We start from the raw sequence: 20,100 nt of genomic DNA, 5'->3' as shown, positions 1-20,100 counted from the left end.
TCCAGAGAGCTCGTTTGCTGTCCCTAGGCGTTACTACTATCATTCTTTGTTCCATGGCCCGTTGAGCCGACATAAGTTTGCTTTCCAGTTGTTTATTAAGACGCCAAGTTCCCGCCCCATATGTCATCACCGACAGAGCGCCTTGGTTGTATGTTATACCCGTTAGCAATAGAGTAGCTTACCTTTCATTAATCTGTGAGTGCTTGCCGAGTGCACCCCAGCCTATTCCTATCCTGCGCTAGATTTCTTTCAACGGAAAGTATATATATATATATATATATATATATATATATATATATATATATATATATATATATATATATATATATATATATATATATATATACATATATATATATATATATATATATATATATATATATATGCGAGTTTGATCCAAACTACTAAAGCTGCTGCCGTGCCTCATACATATATTCCCCATTATTAAGCGCAGAGGAAATCCCAGAGGTATTTTAGACCAATTTACGTACATAAACAAGACTAACCGAGCATTTTATTTATGAATGCACATCGTTATCATCAACACGATCTTCGGCATCATCGTCATCGACATCATCATCAAAATTCATTGCAAGACGAAGGGCTCTTCCGATGACCCCCATTCTGTTCCTGTCTTCCCGGCTCACATTGGCCTGCCGGGAAACGAACTTTCTCATGCCATTTCCCGCAATCTCACACTCCGGGCTCGTGAGAGCATCATCCCCTGACCCGGCGCACGCTACTCCCGAGATCTTTTAATCACGTTTAATGACATCGTGGAGCACTGCTGAATGACTCTCTCTGCGTACTTTCCCGCGTCCATTCTTCCCTCACGGCTCACCAAACCCGTTAATGGCGCCTCTTGCCAACAGAAGCCAGCGCGACGGATCGGCTAATATCTCTGGTCTCCATTAAAGTTATACTTTCTTTTGCACACGTACTCCTTCCCACGCAGAACTCGTTTACACCACATCCATTCCTCCTCATTCCCATCTCGCAAATGTCCAAAATACGGCCAACGTCCCACTCTGCAACCCTCCATGTGGGCTTGCCCTTACAACCCCTTCCCTCATAGCTCCAGCAGCCAGCTATGAAGAGCATTGTCAAGTTAATGGTGTTCCCCCCTTCTAGTCCCTTCTCTTGGTAGCCACTCCCTCACCTTGGTGGTCTAACCGCTGTCTTCTCGTCTCACTACATGGCTAGCTCAAGTACTTTTCGTTTTCTAAACCTTCCTCAACCAACCATCTCACCCACCAGACCATTACACATATTTTTTCCACGAAAAAAAAAAAAAAAAAAAAAAAAACAAGACGTACGACCGTTCGTATTGACTTTGTACCGGGACACGAGGCTGTCTGCTCTGGGAAGCCGGCGGCACACTCTGCAGCTCAGGAGAGTTCAAACTCTGCTCCTTCCCTGGTTTCCCCGGCAGCGACACCCCCCCAACCACCAGCCTTGCGTTTCATCTGCTGCAAGACAGCCAAAAAGCGACGTTACTAAGGCGTCAAAACTTCAAGATACTGAATATTCTCCCACGTTCTGGGGATATCTCTTTTAATACGTACTTTTACAACACAGCTTGCATTCGTGGAACTCCTCGAAAGTGATGTTCCTCTCGTCTTCTACCAAGATGCCCGTAATGTAAACTTTCCAGTCAAGTCTACACCTTCACCGTCTTGTTTGGAACTGCTGCAGTTCCAAACAAGATGGTGTTCAAAATTAGACAATAAAATTCCGAACAAGATGTAGTCCCAAAGAAGAAGAGTTCCAGGCTATCATCGAACTACCTCCACAAGACAATGGCGCGCTGTACACCGAGCCCCTGTCAAGTAGTGTATACAGCTCCACACAAATGCATATGGGATCAGTTTTTTAAGGGTGTTATAAGGAGTCTGTTATAAAAGTATGAAGGCCCTAGAAACTCGCGGTAATTCAAACTTTCGGTTAATTAAAAAAATTTCAAAATTTTGGTTTGACCGCTATGTTTTCAGTATATATTAATGCCGACTAATTCAAACTGCTCCATCGCATACATGAATTCGGTTAATTTGTACTTCTTGCTTGTCCGTGTCCCAAAATATCTTCTGCATCTGCCGCTTCGAGGTGAGGATTTGCATGCTTATATCACTAAAAATAAAGTCGATTACCTGCATACATGCGTCAAAGCGATACCTCGCGAACCAGCAACCGCGTGTGGATTGAGGAAGAAAGAAAGAATAAAAAAAAAACTTCACGTGAAATGTTCTGCGCTCTTGACTCCATCGAACCAACGACCGACAACTTCTGGTAACCTTGGCCATCTGTACTAGCGTGAAACCTGGAGATGGGCGAAGCATTCAGTGTATAAGCGTATTCGTGGTCCCTTGGCGTTATTCCCCACGGAGATGAAACCATTGGAGGTAGAGGTATACAGCTTTGCTGTAAAAGCCTCGTGTCTTTGAAACACGAAGTGTTCTGCGCGAGGCGTTGGAAAACGAGTGTCCCGGTGTTTTAGTAGCGTGACTACATGAGACGACGGCGACGACAGGAGACGCCGACATCCCGAGCCCCTAAGGGGCTTCGCCCCTAAGAAACAGTGGGGTGGGCGGTGTAGGCGGGGTACGTACGAAAGGGCCCCGCGTGGCCCTCTTCCAACTCCCCACGCGCCGAAGCACGCGACCTGTCTTTCGAGTTTGTGCTTCGCGTTGTTTTGGGCCGACTCAGCCCCTGCCGCACGGTAGCGTGTGTTATTTTTCCAACTTCATCACCGGCTGCGCCGCCGACATAGACAAAGCAGTCATCCATTGGTGATTTTTTTTTTCAGAATGTGAATAGCAATTCAGTATTGCGTATGAATGTCGTATTATTAAATATACGTGAATGTTTCATGACTACACTCTTTGGTATGTGGCCCGATCCATATTTATGAGAACTTCTGATAATTCAAACTTTGAGCAGTTTAACCAAAATCCTGGGGCCCCCCTAGTTTGAATTGTCGCGAGTCTGGTGTATCTCTAAAAGGCCCCCTGTATCCCAACAAAACGCTTTACACCGAGTCCCTTTAAAGTCGGTTTCGCTACTATAGGGAGCGCATTGCTAGGAGGACTTTTTTTTTTCAGGGGCAATAAACGTGGCGCTGTTGTACTAAAATATCAAGGCCCCAGCACTTTCTTATTAATAATATTTAGTGTGTGTCCAATGTATGATATATGAAGCATCACAGACGGACAAACGCACCGGTTCCTCGTTAATTTCACAGAGAAAGGATAACGCTAAGTTCCCACGACGAAGATAACATTTAATTAAAAATTAGGAGCCACTCCTCCCTGTGGACAGGGATGACCATGAAAGTTGTATACGCATCACACACGTGGTTTGGGAATGTACAAGCATTTATCTCTCGTCATGTCACGATGGAAGGGACTAAGGCATTGTCATTACGTAATGAAACTTGGAAAGACCAGAGTTTTATCATATATAAAAAGCCACGGCACTGCCCGTTTCCCTCACGTAGATGCCCATGTACTGACAGAAGACGGGAATTCTCTGACGTTTACAACTTAACTGGAAACTGCGTAATTACGGGAAGTAAAGGAAACTCGCCGTAATGGTATGGTCGTCTTAGCCGCTAATTGTCTAATACTTTGTTGTGCATGGCTTCGACAAAACAAAGGTTACATCCATTTTCTGCAACCATGCAAACTCCTCCCGTAGATGCTCGTGTAATGACACAATACGGGAATTCCGTAATTAAAGCGGAATGTCAGGCAAGTTGGTTGCTACGTAGGGAATTCATCGTACTAGTGAACATTAACACCGATACAAAGCTACAGGAGAGACAAAACACACGCTGGAACTTCAAACTCAGTTTATGACACAGAAACACGGAAAACACGTGGAAAGATAATCATAAAAGCACAGGGAGAAATAAACAAAACAGTACCGCAGCCGTGACACTTGCTCATGTCACAAAAGCTCAGTCAGTGCAGTCCCACATGAAAGGACGTAAATTAATCCGACACGTGTCTGGGGCAACCACCCGTCACCCATGCGCAGCCAGCACCCCCTCTCCAAAAATTTGATTTCTTTCGCAGACAGCGCCAGGACGGTGCACTAACGCACCTTTCTCCTTCTCTGCTTATCATGAAGGTGTCGACAATTCCCTTGTCTGTTCATGAGAAAGACCTGAAAGAAAGCTATCCGAACCTCGGATTATCGCACATAAGCTCGCTAATAGCAACGCGTAATCATCCATACCTTTGTTGGCTGTCGTTGGTGGCCTAGGCCATTCGTTGCTTTGCTCTGGTCGGAGGAGCGTCTACCCACGTTTCACTACAATAGGAATCCACTTGGCGGTGTGGCTCGCCACGAAATCAGTTCGCGACGGCGTCTTTATCGGCGACGGGGAAGCCGAGCCAGCGGCCACAACTGATTGCACCCCTCTCCTCGCTACCGCGTGATTCCTCCGATTCCTCTCAATCAGCAGTTGCCGGGCAACAACGGCCTTCATCCCACCGCACTCGGTTCGTTAAGTTGCAAAATAGAGGCTGCAACATGGTCAAAAAGTCATGCACCCCTCCGTCTAAGAACGACGAAGGTTTAACGCGAAGCTTTCACGCGAGGGATTCATTGCTTGTCGTCTGAGTTGGGACTCTGACTCGTTCAGCTTTGACTTTTACTCGCATGCAGCTCGGACTTTTGATCGCAGCCGCTTCGACTTTGACCTTTCGCCATTTGATTTCGCGCGAAGAAAGTTTCGCGTTAACTATAGTCGTCGTTAAATGGGGGGATGCATGATTTTCGCCTAATTTTGCACGTCCATGCACCCCTACACCAATTCCAAACTGCTTCGACCACGTCGAAATGGCGCAATCGGATAGAGGTCGACTTCATAACGCGTGAGACCCAGGTTCGGTTCCGACCACACAAGAGGCGTTTTAACAGCCAAGATGTTGTTGCTGGCCGTAATGTATGCAGCGTCATAAAAAATCCACGTGTCATAGCTACTCCCGCCATTTACCGCGGACGTGAGCATGCGTTTTACGAGGGGAGTGCCCGGCGTCGCCCAGGCTTGCGCATCGCGCTTGCAAACAAAATGCTGTCAAACCCGCTTATAACGAACTAGAAAGTGCCGCGAAAAGTAGTCGTTACAATAGTAGTTCGTTGTATATGGACTCGCCCTTTAAAACGCGCGCAAATTAGCTAACATGTCGAACAACCCCTTCGGTGACCAGTTCAGCCTTTCGCTTCATGAAGGAACGCTTGTCGCTTACGAACGAACTAAACTGTTTGCGTAGAACCTGCTCCTACCGGCATAATGCCCGCAAAAAAATTCTTTCGGCCGTCTTCAAAATCTCCACTCGCCGCAATGGCTTCGACAGCTATCAGAGCCGCACCAGGCTGAGCGTATCGGGAGCTGCTGCACTTCGGTCGGAGAAGAGCGAAGCTCGAAAGTTTGAATTTGATCACGATACATTATATCAGCAAATCTGCAAACGAAGTGTACGCGAACCGCGATCTCTAGATGGCAGCTAAGTAACCACCGGCGCTTTTTGCAGCACGCGGTGCCGCCTTCGCGTCGACTTGTGAAGGTCGACACTGGCGATAGCAACGCTTGAGCTGCAGTTGATAGAGAGTGGCGTAAAATGTTCATTTGTAGCATCATGCATATGCTTAAGTTTCTAAATTGTTAGCACTCAATTAGCTTTACCGTGGCGTACAATTTAGGGCTGCTCATTACCGCCAGCCGACCGCCAGGCTTCATGCTCCCTCCGTATATTTTTCCTCCTCACTACCGTTTTCTGCCTCTGGAGAAATGCCTGCAGTGTGAGTGACTTCGGTCGCGGCGTCCGAAATGTTCAGGCGGTGTTCACAGATCTAAGATATCTTCGTCGCGATTAAACTGAAGCGGTGAACGCACGCAGCACGCCGCATCTCTCACGCCTTAAGAAGTGTTTAGATTTTTTTTTTTCACTTCGTATGCGCCGCATTTTTACCGTGACCGTGTCGGAAGTGTTCGTTGTAAAAGTATGACGCTTTGAAGAAATTTCGGTATATCTGGACGCAGTTGGCATGGGTAGCATAGGAAAATCGTAAATTCGCACCGCTGCCGGCGTTTTAGGAACGTGTCCTTTCGAGGCGTGTCTTGCCATTTGCCTCTGCTGACGCACCCGTCGCACGCCGTCACGGCGGGTCCCGTTACTATCTTCCCTGCAGGTATGCGCTGAAAACTGCGGAGTCAGTGCAGGGCGGCAAAAGTGGAAGGAATGGGGGAGGAGGTGGAGGAAGAAACGTCCTTATGAAGCAGTTCGCCTTGGAGAAGAGTCCTTATTCCAGGACCCCTTGAGACCTTCCTGCTTCTTGGGCTTTCTTCACCAGCCAAAGCTCGTGGTCAGGGTCCGAGCTGGACAGTGTTTTCTCCCAGCGCTCAGAAGAATGACGGCGACGAAGTGTCGACACCGGTGGAAAACAAAAAGAGCGAGAGGCACCCAATTGGCTGCTAAAGCAAGAAAATGGGACCCCTGAGGCGGCTAGAGCACAAAACATAATTGGCATAGTGTACGAGGGACGTGCGAGAAACATCGTGTTGCGGACCTGTAAGGCCGGAGCAAGTCGTGCGAGTACGGCCGAGTGTCAAGTTCGCGAGAGTGGGAGAAAATGCTCACGCATTCTAGAAATCCCCCCCCCCCCCCCCTACCTGGTATTACAATATCTTTTTTTCATCCCTTTATTTCGGTTTTCTTACCGCTTCTAATTACTGTCTTCTTCTTATACGTAATTGCTATCGCGTCAACGTGCATGGCAGTAACGTCATTACATTAGAAAAACTCCTGTTATTTATAATTTCTATTTGTTTTCTTGCTTTCCGGGGGCAAGTAAGCGGCTGTGCCGCGTTTATTCTCTTATTGGCTTGTTTTTGTACCATTTGATTTCTCACTGTTGGGGGGAACTCGAGTGGCGATGTTGCGTTCATTCTCTTTGGTGCCATTTATTACTGCACACGGGTGCCACAACAAATATCCACCGACGAGAGGCTAATAGCTACGTTGGCCTGGCTCTCAGGCTGGCAGTATTCAATAAATAAAATAAATATAAACCTGTGACGACAGGTATCTTTTACGCAGTGGCGAGCTGGGTCGCTCATTTCACCCATAAAAGGTTTCGAGCGTGCCTTTTAGTTCATAAACTGTACAGTCAATCTTCTCGCTTTTTGTGGAGGCATTTTCGTTGTCTGAAAAAGATTAAGAACAAAACATTATGGTTGCTTCCTCTGTCACAGGAATCGGTAAAACACGAAAGTGAAATGTGCAGCAAAATCTGCAGCTACATGATTTGCGGGTCAGGGGCTGTCTTGTGGGTGTGCTTGGCGAGCGACTTCCTGCTGGCGGGTCGCTTCGGCAAAGGTCTATTGGCGTCATTTCCGGGACGCATATGACGTGAGTGAAATCTTGATGCATCCCGCATAAAACACCCTCGTGTTAAAATATGAAACCCGAAAACGAACAACCTTAAAGGGACCCTGCATACTTTTTTCAACTTTTTTCGATATCTTAAATGCTTGCAGAATGTAGTCACCCAACACACCCAGTACTTAGATTAGGGGGTCGCAAAGTACCTCAGCCAGAAATTACTGCTCTATGCCCATCAGATAACTTGGAAACCCGCTAAAAAGTTCTTCTCTTTCCCGGTCTTGACGTTCTTCGACGGCCCGAATTACGTCACTGAGGCCATGCAGCGGCTGTTGGCCGGTTTTCCTTCAGTTGCAGCAACAAACGCTTTTCGACAGGAACATTAAAAATAAAGCCACAGAAACAAAGCAGGAACAGAAGGCGTATCAGGTGCGACGAGCAAATCACGCAGTGCCGCTCCGTGCTGGCGATAACTGTAGCTTTCGCAGTGCTTCCAGGCGTGAAGGAAAGAGTGAAAGCGTTTATCGAAAGTGTTGCATGGTCCTTTCAGTATAACGTACTCCTTAGTACTAAAGGTTGCTAACCCGCAAGAAGACCCTATGTGCAGGGATGCACCATTTACATGCCCATTGCTTCGTTGCACTGGTGTCATTTCCGTGACGGATATGACGTCAGTGAAATCTTCATGTATCCAGGAATAAAATAAAACACTTTCGTATTAAAAAAACTAGTGCCATTGCTAATGTCTCTCGCACTGTGCCCCATATACCCCTCCACCCGCAGGCGGTAAGAAGTTCTGCTAGGAGTAACATACTGAGCGCAGGCATTGAACCTTGTTCTGAGGAGAACGATGCATGTAGGAAACGCATGACGTCACTGGCCCTCTTCTCTTCAGTCTATTATTCGACTTTGCAAAAAAAGTACTAATGCACTTGGCGCTTCGTAGACAAGTCATGGAAGCTCGAGTGTTATGTATGAGCGTGGCATACATGGGGCACAATTTTTCAGTCATTAAGGTTATCTTGGAAGTTGCATAACATGGCTGCTGAAAGGCCAGGATTCTGCAATGACGTAATCGACGCTGCAATGCTTAATGGCCTACTTACGTGGCAAATACAACTATTGAAAGCTTTCTGTCAACCAGACGTACATTAATACGGTGAAAAATCAAAATAAGCTGTCATCAAAAATGGAAGTAAATTTTAGTTTGCTTTGTAGCACAACTGCGCATTGCCAAAAACATCGACATCATCAGTTCACATTCTCTGTTGCTCGCATATGTATCGATATTATTGCAACATGTTAAATCCAAACGCACCATCTTATTCTAACGCTTCTCCTTCATAGGCATACCACTTGTACTAAAAAGCAGACTAACGGCTTTCTGTATGATTCCAGTTATCAACAGACAGCAAAGTAGTAAAAAAATTCTGCCATTTTCTTATGAAGCTCGGGATGATTAACAGCGCCCTTCCTTGCCCTTCTCCCTGCGACCCAATTAAACCACCACATCGCCTTCTTCGGACCGGATGGGAAATGCGTTTCATCTGGCAGGGTAACCTTACAAAGAAGGACAACATCGGTTTCCTAATGGAAGCCGCTTTCTGCGCGTAAACACGGAAAAAGCGACGCCCCACGATAAGAAACACGCAAGATGTGGCCTGAGAGAGAGAGGCACACTCTTGAATACTTCCCCAGCGTAGTCAAAGTTATTCGTCTTTCCGAAGTAACGGAGTCTTTCCGAGTCCTAGCGATTCTGTCAAAAGCACGCACTAATTTGTTTCGGCGCACGTTTTCAATGCGGTGCGTTCATTTTTGGAATGCCACGTGCAAGCTAACGGAATTTGCAATCGAGTTGTTTCCGCGAGAAAAGAAACGTTTCTTCGAAAACGCTTTTCGGAGTCGGTGATTCAGGGGGAAAAAGGGCGTACAGTTATGTCCCACGCAGCACGTGGCCTTTCATTCGTTCGGAAAGGTTAATATGAAGTAGTTCTCGTAAAAAAACTTACCCATAAAGCTTAAAAAGCTTTTGCGAGCGAGTTTGAAAAGTGCCTACAATAAGCCAGGTTTCGGTATGAACATTGTTATGGCTGCTGTCGAGGCTTCAGCTTTGCACGGGCGTGTTTTAACTGTTCCAACTAGCTTCAGAGGATTGCGTTTCAATTTCTACGCACTGGAAGAATAATTTCCACGCTGAAGATCTGTACTTCCATGACACCCACCACGGTGGTTCAGTGGCTATGGCGTCGTGGTGCTGAGTACGAGGACGGGGGTTCGATTCCTGGACGCGGCAGCTGCTTTTCTGATTGAGGCGAAACCCGTGTGTTCGATATTTCGGCGCACGTTAAAGATCCCCAGTGTTAATCCGGAGCCTTCCACTACGGCGCGCCTCATCGCCTGCGTCACGTCTGCGCGTTAAATCCTATAATCAATCATCTTCCATGACACTGTTTATGAGACCTTCTGAATATTAAAGGGACTGTGTAACACTCCAGATAAACTTGCTCCCTCTTTCCTTTGCGTCTGGAAGGACTGCGAAAGCTACAGTTATCGCCAGCATGGAGCGGCACTGCGTGATTTGCTCGTCGCAGCAGATACGCCTTCCGTTTCTGTCTTGTTTTTGTGGCTTCCTTTTAAAAGTGGCAATCATTTGCGTTCATTGATGCAACTGAAGGAAAGCCAGCCTATAGCCGCTACACCGCTGTAATGACATAATTCCAGCGGTTGAAGAACGCTGTCCGCGGAAAAAATAAAAATCTTTTGAGCAGGTTTCCAAATTATCTGATGGGCTTAGAGCAGTACTTTTCGGCTGAGGTGATTTGCAACTTCCTAATCGAGGTACTGGATGTGCTGACTGACTACGTTCTGCAAGCATTTAAGATTTTGAAACAAGTTGCGTTTAAGACGAAAGCCGTACGTGCCCCATTGCAGGAAACACCGTCATTTTTGAGGTCGTTGTTTCCCAGTAGAGAAAATGGGCGCCGCTGTAACGATTACATAAAAAATCCTCGATGCACGAATCACATGAAACGGGTCTTTCCTGCAACATCGTGTTTGAATCTCTTTCTTATCCTTCGTTTCTGTGTCTTACTGCAGGAATTACGTTATCCAGCACATCGGTGCGCGGCAAAGTTTCCATCTGTGTTCTGCGCGACTGGGGTGCACCTGTTTTACTCCCGTGCCATCACGTCCTCGTGCAAGGCGGACCGCACTATTCTAGAAGTTTTAGGTTTACAATCCATAGTTTTGTTACGTTTTTGATGCGAGCAGTGCAGTGCACACACATCCCCTCAAAGCTCACGACACCTGGCCTATCCGCCATAGTGGGAATGTTCAACAAAGAAAGGAACAACAACTGATCCTGCCAAAAAGTGATGACTGATAATTTCCCTGTATGCCACCATACGGTCACGTCTTCCCAAGCGGAACGACAGCTCAGCTGTTTCCGGGCAGTCTCGATGGCTAAAGCCACCTCGTGAACGTTGTAGCTCCCCTGAAGTGCAGCGTCCGCAGGCCCCAAGACAATTTAGACTCCACTCTCATGAAGTTTCGAAATAACAGACTTGGAATCGCTATCATTTTTGCGTGGTCGAAGCAAAGGCCGGTGCAGTCGCTGCGTCCGCGCCTACCTTCGGAGTGTCCGGGCAGGAGGAACCGGGAGTTACGAAATGGCCCTGTCTTTCAACTAGGCGGCGTCCATGTACACATCTGAGCGCTCAAAACGCCTGTGTAAATGGATGGCAACCAGCTTGAATTTAAACTAACTCTAGAAAGACAGAAATACACGACACAACGGTGGTCATGTATTTCCTGCCTATCTGGTGTTCGTCTAAATTCAAGCTGGTGGCCATCCGATTACGTACCAACTCACACAGGCCAGAGCCTGTGTAAACCTCTGGCTCTCTCCACGCGGCTGTCCTCACTGTGCAGGATGTGCACGCACGTTGCTGAGCAGTGGGGGGGGGGGGGGGGGGGGGGGTATAATCGCTTCCTTTGTTCTGGCGGGGTGCATGTTTATTTTTGTTGTTGTTGCCCTTTCTAAGTGGTGGCTAATTCCTTTAGGAAGTGTATTCCTGTAGTACGTTTTGATAGCCACTCTAATTTTGTGGTTCATTTGGTCTCAATTAGCTCGTAGTTTTGTGCGAACCCATGGATTCTAATTTCGGGTTCGGAGCCGTAATGAATAAGCCTAGGGCTTCTTTATGAGGCCTTTTGATGGTATTGTTGATCTTTTGACTATCGTCCATTTTGAAAGCAAGGGACGGCGTAACGTACACAGTAAGGCTTATTGATAGCAAACGCGCGTATCCTCAAGCTGCTCGAGCTCTGGATTCGCCCAAGCAATTGGCAGAATACCCCTGTTAATTCCAAACCAGCCGAAACAAATAATGCCTCGAAATTTCCCTCCTTGGAACGTCACTCCTTTACAGATTCAATGTCGCATCCCTGGAATTGGCCCCAAGAAGACAATGTCCCATACTGAAATACTACATATCGTGCTAGAATACATCTATAAAATGCATTCGGCTAGAACACACATATTTACGGATGAATCGTCATCCCCGCAAAGCTCTTCATCTGGAATGTACGCGCCACTTACGGGTGAAATGTTTTCATTTCGTCTGGAGCGACCAACATCATCTACAGCGGCTGAGCTACATGCCTTTAAAGAAGCGATTGTTTACGTCCTACGCCACCAGCCGTGTCAGTGGAGCATCTTTACAGACTCCACGGCAGCTCTGGAAATTCTGTCGAGGAGGAGCAGGTCTTCCCCTCACCATACCGCAGCAGCCGATATCTCCTACCTTCACCACCTCGCTTGCATTGCTGGACACACTATAAAATGGCAATGGATACCTGGCCACAGTGGTATTATTGGAAATCAAAAAAGCCGATGAAGCCGCCCGTATGGGCCTTAACCACCGGAAATACCGCAAAGTGTACTTTACAAAAACAGACGCTTCCACCATGGCGCATCGCTTTGCAGTAAGTGAAAGAAACCGGCTATGGCACAGCAACGAACCCAATAATTAAGTATTTTTGCACGCGATTGACCCTGAATTGACATCAAAACTTCCAAGAGAGCTCCCTCGTAGGCTGGAGACATCATATCATCGCCTACGACTGAACTCGGCCTACACCAACAGTTACCTCTTTCGCCTCGGACTGACGACCAACCCGTAGTGCGATAACTGTTCTTCCACAGAAACCGTCGAACATATTTTATTATAATGTGTGGCCTACTTGGCTCCAAGATCCCGTTTTTTTGAAGATATTGAACGCCTAGATCAAGGGTCGGTAACTTTGAAGACCATCTTAGGACCATGGACTTGCCCCTCGAAGCAGTGTCAGGCCCTAAAAAGTTTGTTTTCATATTTGGGGGACATTGTCCACATTTCAAAATTGTAAATTCTGTGACACAATCTAAAAAAAAATAGTCCGCCTAGCCCGCCAAACCACGCCAGTGTTTTTTTTTTTTTTTTTTTTGCTTTCGTTTTTTTTTTCTGCCCACCCCTCTCTATGGCCTGTTCTCCCTACATCCCCGACCCCTAGCAGAGAAGCATGTAGGCGATCGCAAACGCCGGCAAAACTCTCTGCTTTTTTCAATAAAGAGCCGTCTCTTTTATAGATAGCAAAAGCCGACACGAGTCGAAAAAAAAAAACTTGACTCGTTACGCCATAATTTATGAGATAAGGCGGGTTGTTTGGAGCACTGTCGTCTTTAGTGTGTACACTGTTCCGTATTGTCTAGATTGCCTCCGATGCGCAGGCCTAGTACATGGATGCTCTGTATTATGGGGTGAGTTGACCTCCTACGTAAAGCTGGATGTGAGAGCTGATCGGGTTGTCTTACTTCCCCTGGTTCTGGGGTGGTACAGTAGGGTTTGAGACTTTTGCAGAGAGCAGCAAAGACCCCTGGCGGCGATAGGCTACTACCGCTTCGCTCGCGGACTCCAGCTGGTCTTAGATTGTGCCGTCGCTCCCGCCAATCATCTAAGAGGTGACATCGTCCACGCAGAAATTGTGATGTAGGCCTTTTATTTTTGTAGATTGGGCAGTTGGATCATGGCGATGTTAAAAAGGTACGGAGAGAGAATGTTGCCTCGCGGCGTGCCTCTGCTTCCCATTCTTATTTCGTCATTAACCACTGCGCCTATCGTAAGCGGTGCATTGGTGAACAGGATGGCGCCAACAATATACGCTGACAGCCAGAAATGTTACAGTGCTGAATCCCAAGGTTAATACCAGCCCTGTGCCCGACAATTGCTGCTAAAGACCAGGATGAGGAGGCGAACGAAGACGAGAGAGACGAAGAAGTGGGGTCGTGCAATATCTCTTTAAGTTGCCGACATTGCATTATCCCTCAGCTCGGGATGATTAATACCAGTAATCTGCACTAGAGCCCACATATAGGTCTCACAGCTGCTAAAGGTGCTCGCGCTGTTGCCATATTGAGGCGCCTCAGCCATAGAAAGAGAGGAATGCACAGAGATGCCATTCTAATGATATATAAAATGTACGTTCGCCCTATTTGAGAGTTTGGCTATGTATTATTCTCTTGGTCCGCGGCGTATGAGCTTCGTCGTTCGGTTCTTCTGGAGCGACAGGCTCTTCGCTGCTGCTTGGGGCTACCGAAGTATGCAGATAATGTTGTACTGTATATTGAAGCACGCCTTACTCATCTGCTAAATAGGTTTCGCATACTTACCGTGGAAACTTTTCTGAGAGCTCATGATTCAGGTGCTTATAGGCTGCAGTCTGCTTTTATTGGGGAGCCAGGTGCCAGGAAACCAGGGACAGTACGCACAGCACTGTCTTGTATGGTTCGATGCGCATTACCTCAGCAGGCGCAGCGGAGTCAATTCCAACCTGTTCTGTCAATTCCAACGTGTGGCTTAGTCTCCCGTGACCAGTCTCCCGTGACCATTACGTTAGTCAAGTAAGTCGCGGGGACGTACCAATCACTGTCTAATATGGCGTCGCAGTGCATGCCATTTAACAACATTCTTGACACCTGGCTGCAGTACATAGCGAAAGAGCCATTCAGGTTTACGCGCAGTTCGGTCTTTCTTCAAATGAACTCAGTTTCCTGTCTCAACGGCTTTGCCGCTTATCTGCGTATTACTCGTAGCTCTTAATGCTATCGACGCCTCGGAGGAAGGAGGGAGGAAGGAAAGTGATGCGTACTCGGTTCGGCGGCGCTGCTCAACACTCGGGCCAAACGAGGCAGGGCTAGAGTTTGTTTCCTGAGTACGTCGAGCGCCGCCCGAAATGCCATTCAGAGATTCCACGTGGGACAAATTACTTGCCTGAAGACAAAGAACTATTTTTGATTCCTCTGTCATAAGAATCGGTAGAACACGAAAGTGAAATGTGCAGTGAAATCTGCAGCTGATCATGATTTGCGGGTCGGCGGCTGTCTTGTGGGTGTGCTTGGCGAGCGACGTCCTGCTCGCGGGTCGCTTCGGCAAAGGTGTATACTGGCGTAATTTCGGTGACGGATATGACATTACGGAAATCTTGGTGTATACCGGCATAAAACACTTCCGTGTTAAAATATAAAACCTGAAAACCAACAACCCTAAGCATAACGTACTCTTTAGTACTAGAGGTTGCTTCTCCGCAAGAAGACCTTGTGTGCAGGGGTGCACCCTTTACAGTCCGCTTGCTTCGTTCTACTGGCGTCACTTCCGTGACGGATATGACGTCACTGAAATCTTCGTTGTATCCAGGAATAAAACAATTCCGTGTTAAAAAGGTCTGGACACTTAGGGTGCACGACCCAATGCCCAACGATTGGCATATCTAAGCTTTTACCTTTTTTTTACGCTTGCGTCTCCAGTCAAAAGGTCCACTGAGACACCGGGTGATGAAGCAAAAGAGAGTCACCTCGGCCCAGCGCTGTATTTGACTGTTTGAGGTAGGACGCCATCTGGAATTGGCATTCGGAGAAAAGCAGGAATTGCAAACAGAAATTCGTGCGCCCAGCAGCGCCGCTCTTGCCTTGGACCAGTTGGGAGCTTCTACTGGGGTTGCGACGGGAGTCAGTTCGCTGGCCCACAGAACTAGTGCCTGGTCTCCCAAAAATAGAAGGTACAAGAAGGAGAAGGAACACTGCTTTCCGGGAAGCTCTACGATCCGCGGGAAAGGAACACGGCCGCCAAAGGCTACCCCACTGCGTCCATCAAAGCGAACGGCCGCTAATTCGTGAGTAACGACGCCTCGAGGCCGTTTTTACGGCACCTGAGTCCCAGCCGCTGTATGGTTCGCCACGCCGTCTTGGAGTTCTCGTGAAGCCCCCAGCCACTCAGCCCCGGAACTCGAGCTATCACGTCTTGGTCCGCGCACGTGAAAGGAGTAAATGTTGCTTAGCGTGGCGCCAGACGTGTTGGCCGCGACTCCGGAGAGCAGCGCCTAAGGTTCGACCATCGATTCCTATCATCCTGATTGTTCGCCGTCGTAATGAGCGCTGCTCATGCCTCTGATTCTTGAAGTGGTAGATAAAAAGCAGATTTCAAAGAAAATTGTCGAAGTTTCTACTGTACAGCGAGAGACAATATAAAGGAGACGTGTAAACAGAGAGGGTGGAGGGATAATCCGTCCTAACAAGTGTTGCCCCGTGCTCAAAGGCGGCGGGTACCTTAAATCCACAAAGCCGACCGATGTGGGCCGTTCTTACTGCATACTCTTGAATTTCTCTGGGTGCTACGACGACGAAAGGGAAAAAGCAGGCGTGGCTGGAACTTGCAACTGTTTATTTTATACAGAAAGGCGGTGAAGTATATATAAAGAAATGATAATTTTGTGCATAAGAAGATTGAGAATACATAAAAAAAGGAAAAAGCGTACATAAAAAACCTAGGTTTGTATTAACAACGTTAATTCGGGCTTACGGCGTGCGGGGTTGTAGGCGTGTGATATGGTATCATTTCTCGTGATGTAAGCACCCTTTTGCATCTGCTGACTTCCCTATCTGTGTTTAGAATAAAATCAATGTGTTCCCAATATGGCAGTTACAAGCACAAAAAAATCTGCCACTCTATTGCAAATGTGGGAGTTCCCGAACATGCTTATTGGCACGCGCCGAAGATAAGATCTCTCGCCAGATCATTCAGGCCTTCCCTGAATGTAACCAAGGTAGCCAAGGTAGCGGACCAAGGTAGCCTGTAACCAATGTAGCGGACGGGTTCCCCAGCGCACCGTCGATCTCCTGCTGACAGAAGAGGAGTGCAACTTTTTTTAAAGGGGGCTTCCATCTCGAGAAAAGATTCCATCTTGCACGCTATTAACCCCACAGGCCGTAAGCCTGAGTTCACATGTATTGTTGATAGCAACCTTTGTCTTTCGTTTACACTTTTTATATTTTATGCGGTCTCTGTTTTTGTACGCGCGAAATTAGCACCCATCTATGCGTAATATCCCGCCTTTTCGTAGACAATAATGCGTCGCAAGTTTGCGCCTCGTCCACTTCACTTTTAGTTCTTTTGTCCTCGTAACACCCAGCGCAATTCAACGGCACCATAAATTTTTAGAAGGCAGAACAGGAGACATGAACGAACAACCAGTAACTTAAAACCCACAAAATATATGCTCGGAAACGATATCCTCCGTTCCGCATCATGTAAAATGCTGATAGCATCGAATCAGCGCGCGGAATGTGAGAGTGAACAAACCACGTACAAAATTCAGGGCGAACGGTGCTCGAATAAATAAAAAAAAATCCCGGGGCATCTCCACTCACGTGAAACCTGGGGAGCGGCGAAGCATGCCGTGTATACGTGTATTCTTGACGCCTAGGCGTTTTTGCCAACGGAGATGAAACCGTTTGGGGGGGGGGGGGGGGGGGGGTGTAGAGGTGCAGATGTGCACAGCTTTGCTGTAAAAGTCTCTTATTCTTGAAGCACGAAGCTCTCTAGCGCGCGGTGTAAACGTCCCGGTGTTTTTTTAGTAGCGTGACTACATGAGACGACGCCGTACGGCAGCGCTGGCACAGAGGCACCAGGCTTGGAGCAGTAGAACGCGGTAAATTTAAATTGACTTCAGCAAACCTCTAGCGTGTTTATCTTGTGGGGAGTGCGACGGAAGAGGAACAAAATAAGAGGTGAGTGGGAAAGCGAGGAGAGGCATTTACTTGGCAAATGTCGACGAAAGTCATTTGTCGACATTTGCAACGAAAAAGGGCAGATAGACGACCAATTTTTAATACGCGTTACGTTCTAGCGCGAGGCGTAAACGAGTTTCCCCGGTGTTTTAGTACCGTGACTACATGAGACGATGATTACGGCGACGACGAGAGGATACGCCAACAGTTCCAACCCCTAAGGGGGTTCGCCCCTAAAAAACTGGGTCTGAGTGACAGCGTGTCGATTCAGGATCTGCTCTGATCCACAAAGTACTTACTAATCCACCCAAAAAAACTTCTGTTAGTTTCAAGGGTTCGTTCTTTGAGTGCCTTTCCACAATAAGAACAGGAGAACCGTGACGTTTACTTCAAAACTTCACGAAATTTCAACTCATTACTAGCGTTCTCAAAGACAGCACAATTACCGTTTTATTTTTGTGCCACCTTTTTTTTTTCCCGTACGTTACACATCCGTTAATTTTTTTTTCGATCTTACGAAAGCATTTTCCCGGGAATTACACTTTAATGAAGTATCCATAGGCGGATTGGTCTGTTTTCCACATTTTGACATAGCAGTTTAGAAAGCACCGCGATTGCTGTTATTACTAAGCCATACTAAGTACATCAAATTCCTCGGTCTGACGGCAAGAAAGAAGAATAAAAAAACGTACCTTTTCTATAACGGCTAAACTCTATCTTGAAATAAATTTGCTAGAGCGCAGTAAAAGTCACAATTGAAGCCCAATTGCGTAGGATTCGAGCAGTGAAAGCTGTGTATCAATCCAGCACGCAATGTCCCTACTTGTCCCCGGACGCTGGGTGCTGCAATCGCCTCCGAACTACAGCCAACTGTTGCGCTGCGGCGTGTGTATGCTTTTTATTCAACTCTGTGCGCGTGGCGAGGACGCTCCCACCAATCGCGCCTAATGTTTACCTTGCTGTTGAACCTGCTTCGTACGTGGGGACCTTTCACACGCGACGCGCGTTTGACCCACACATATCAACAAAAATACCAACAAAACGCGTTTTCCTGCAATCATGTGGCGGCGGGTTTTAGCTGCGTCCATTTAAGTTCGATATTTACCTTAGGCGCAGTTTTCGGTGAATAGAATTCCGGTCGGCGACCTTTTTCCTACTGCGCGCGCCATCGTACAACTGTTGAGCAAACAGACACGCGCCTTATGATGTGCCTTCGCTTCAATGCGCTTCCTCAATTAGTTTTTAGGTTAAGAGCCACGTTTGTACACTGTGCCCCGGCGGTTTGACAAAGGGAAATAGAAATGCGATCTGGGGTTTTTCCATCGTGAATAACACCTGGCTCGAATGGAGCTCAGGTCGAATGATCAGCACGGAAACGGAGCAAATATTCGTGGTTTACATGCATGCATCTTTGGAGACTGCAATAACTTTGAAGAGTGACGATGTAGCACAAAATTCATTGTCCGTGTCTGAATCACGCTTGCTTTGATTGCCGTTGTTATATGCCTCCTGTGGAATAGGTTTGATCTAGTAGAGTGCTACATTTTACGTACTGGCGGAAATTTATGTCCCCATCCTGATATGATCTTGCACCGAGATCGCAGTATATATAAATAATAAAATAAATAAAAACCGTCGCTGCACCTAGGCCTGGTTACGAGGCATGAATGCGAAAGCATTGTGGCCTTTTTTGGCGATGTACACCTAAGACCTGTGTATGCTACCTCTGCTTTATTTCCTTTTCCCCAGAAGCCATTCTAATCCGTGCAGAGAGGAAAATAGTCCAATTTGGTTCCCAGCCTCATCTTTCCAGCAGGGTTTGTTTATTGTATGGTGTTTTTTCACATATAATCATTATTCATATTCCCGTTTTTCATATTCGCATTCACCGACCTCCTCGTGCCCTGAAGTGCCCTGAATGCCCTCCTCTTCCGCCATGAAGTGTAATTGTAAGGCGAGCATCTTGGGGTCTTCTTTTAGGGGCGAACCCCTTTTGGGACTCGGGCTGTCGGCGTCTCTTGCTGCCATCGTCGTAATCATCGTCTTATGTAATCACGGTACTAAAACACCGGGGCACTCGTTTACGCCTCGTGCTAGAACGCTTCGTGCTTCAAAGACGCGAGACTCGTGCAGCAAGGCTGTACACCACTACTCCCAATGGTTTCATCTCCGTAGCCAAAAACGCGAAGGCGTCAAGAATACACCTATAGACCACATCCTTCGCCCCTCCCAAGGTTTCACGTTAGTAGAGATGGGCTGGGATTTTTTTGTGATATACATTTCGCTTTCATATGTAAACAGATCCTCTCAGCAGACTTCGTTACCTGGGCCTCATGCTAGCGGCCCCGGATAAAGTGGCGTGCTGCGTACTTGATGTCCCTAACCGCGTTTTTAGTGTGGAATGCCAAGAAGAGGCACATCTCGGGGGACGGGGGCGTTCAATCGTACTTAGTAACGTTAAGTGGCCCAACCCCTTGCCTGCCACCGCGCGCAGCTCGGGTACATTGCCGTTACTATCACTGACGGCAGATGTCTGGCACTCACGCGATGCAATAGTAAAGCATCGCCAGTGAAAACCATAATGCTTTTTCATTGAAAGCGCGTAAGGAG

At 47.3% G+C, this 20,100-nt stretch overlaps 1 protein-coding gene across 3 annotated transcripts in view; it reads right to left on the bottom strand.

The window, feature by feature from the left end:
* Positions 1-20,100, bottom strand: part of LOC144178393 (beta-mannosidase-like) — a 275,102-nt gene that overhangs the window by 57,112 nt on the left and 197,890 nt on the right. Inside the window, exon 1 of one of the 3 annotated variants that reach the window (XM_077706203.1) lies at positions 4,237-4,390. The exons of the other annotated variants lie outside the window; for them this stretch is intronic. The gene's annotated coding sequence lies outside the window, so the exon portion shown is untranslated. Of the gene's footprint in view, positions 1-4,236; positions 4,391-20,100 lie in introns of those variants that run through there. 3 annotated transcript variants of the gene reach the window in all.

The sequence above is a fragment of the Haemaphysalis longicornis genome, unplaced genomic scaffold, assembly GCF_048455015.1.
Source record: "Haemaphysalis longicornis isolate Haplotype H1 unplaced genomic scaffold, Haemaphysalis longicornis Haplotype H1 scaffold_4, whole genome shotgun sequence".
Lineage (NCBI taxonomy): Eukaryota > Metazoa > Arthropoda > Arachnida > Ixodida > Ixodidae > Haemaphysalis > Haemaphysalis longicornis.
This window is presented reverse-complemented; position numbering and strand designations above follow the sequence as displayed.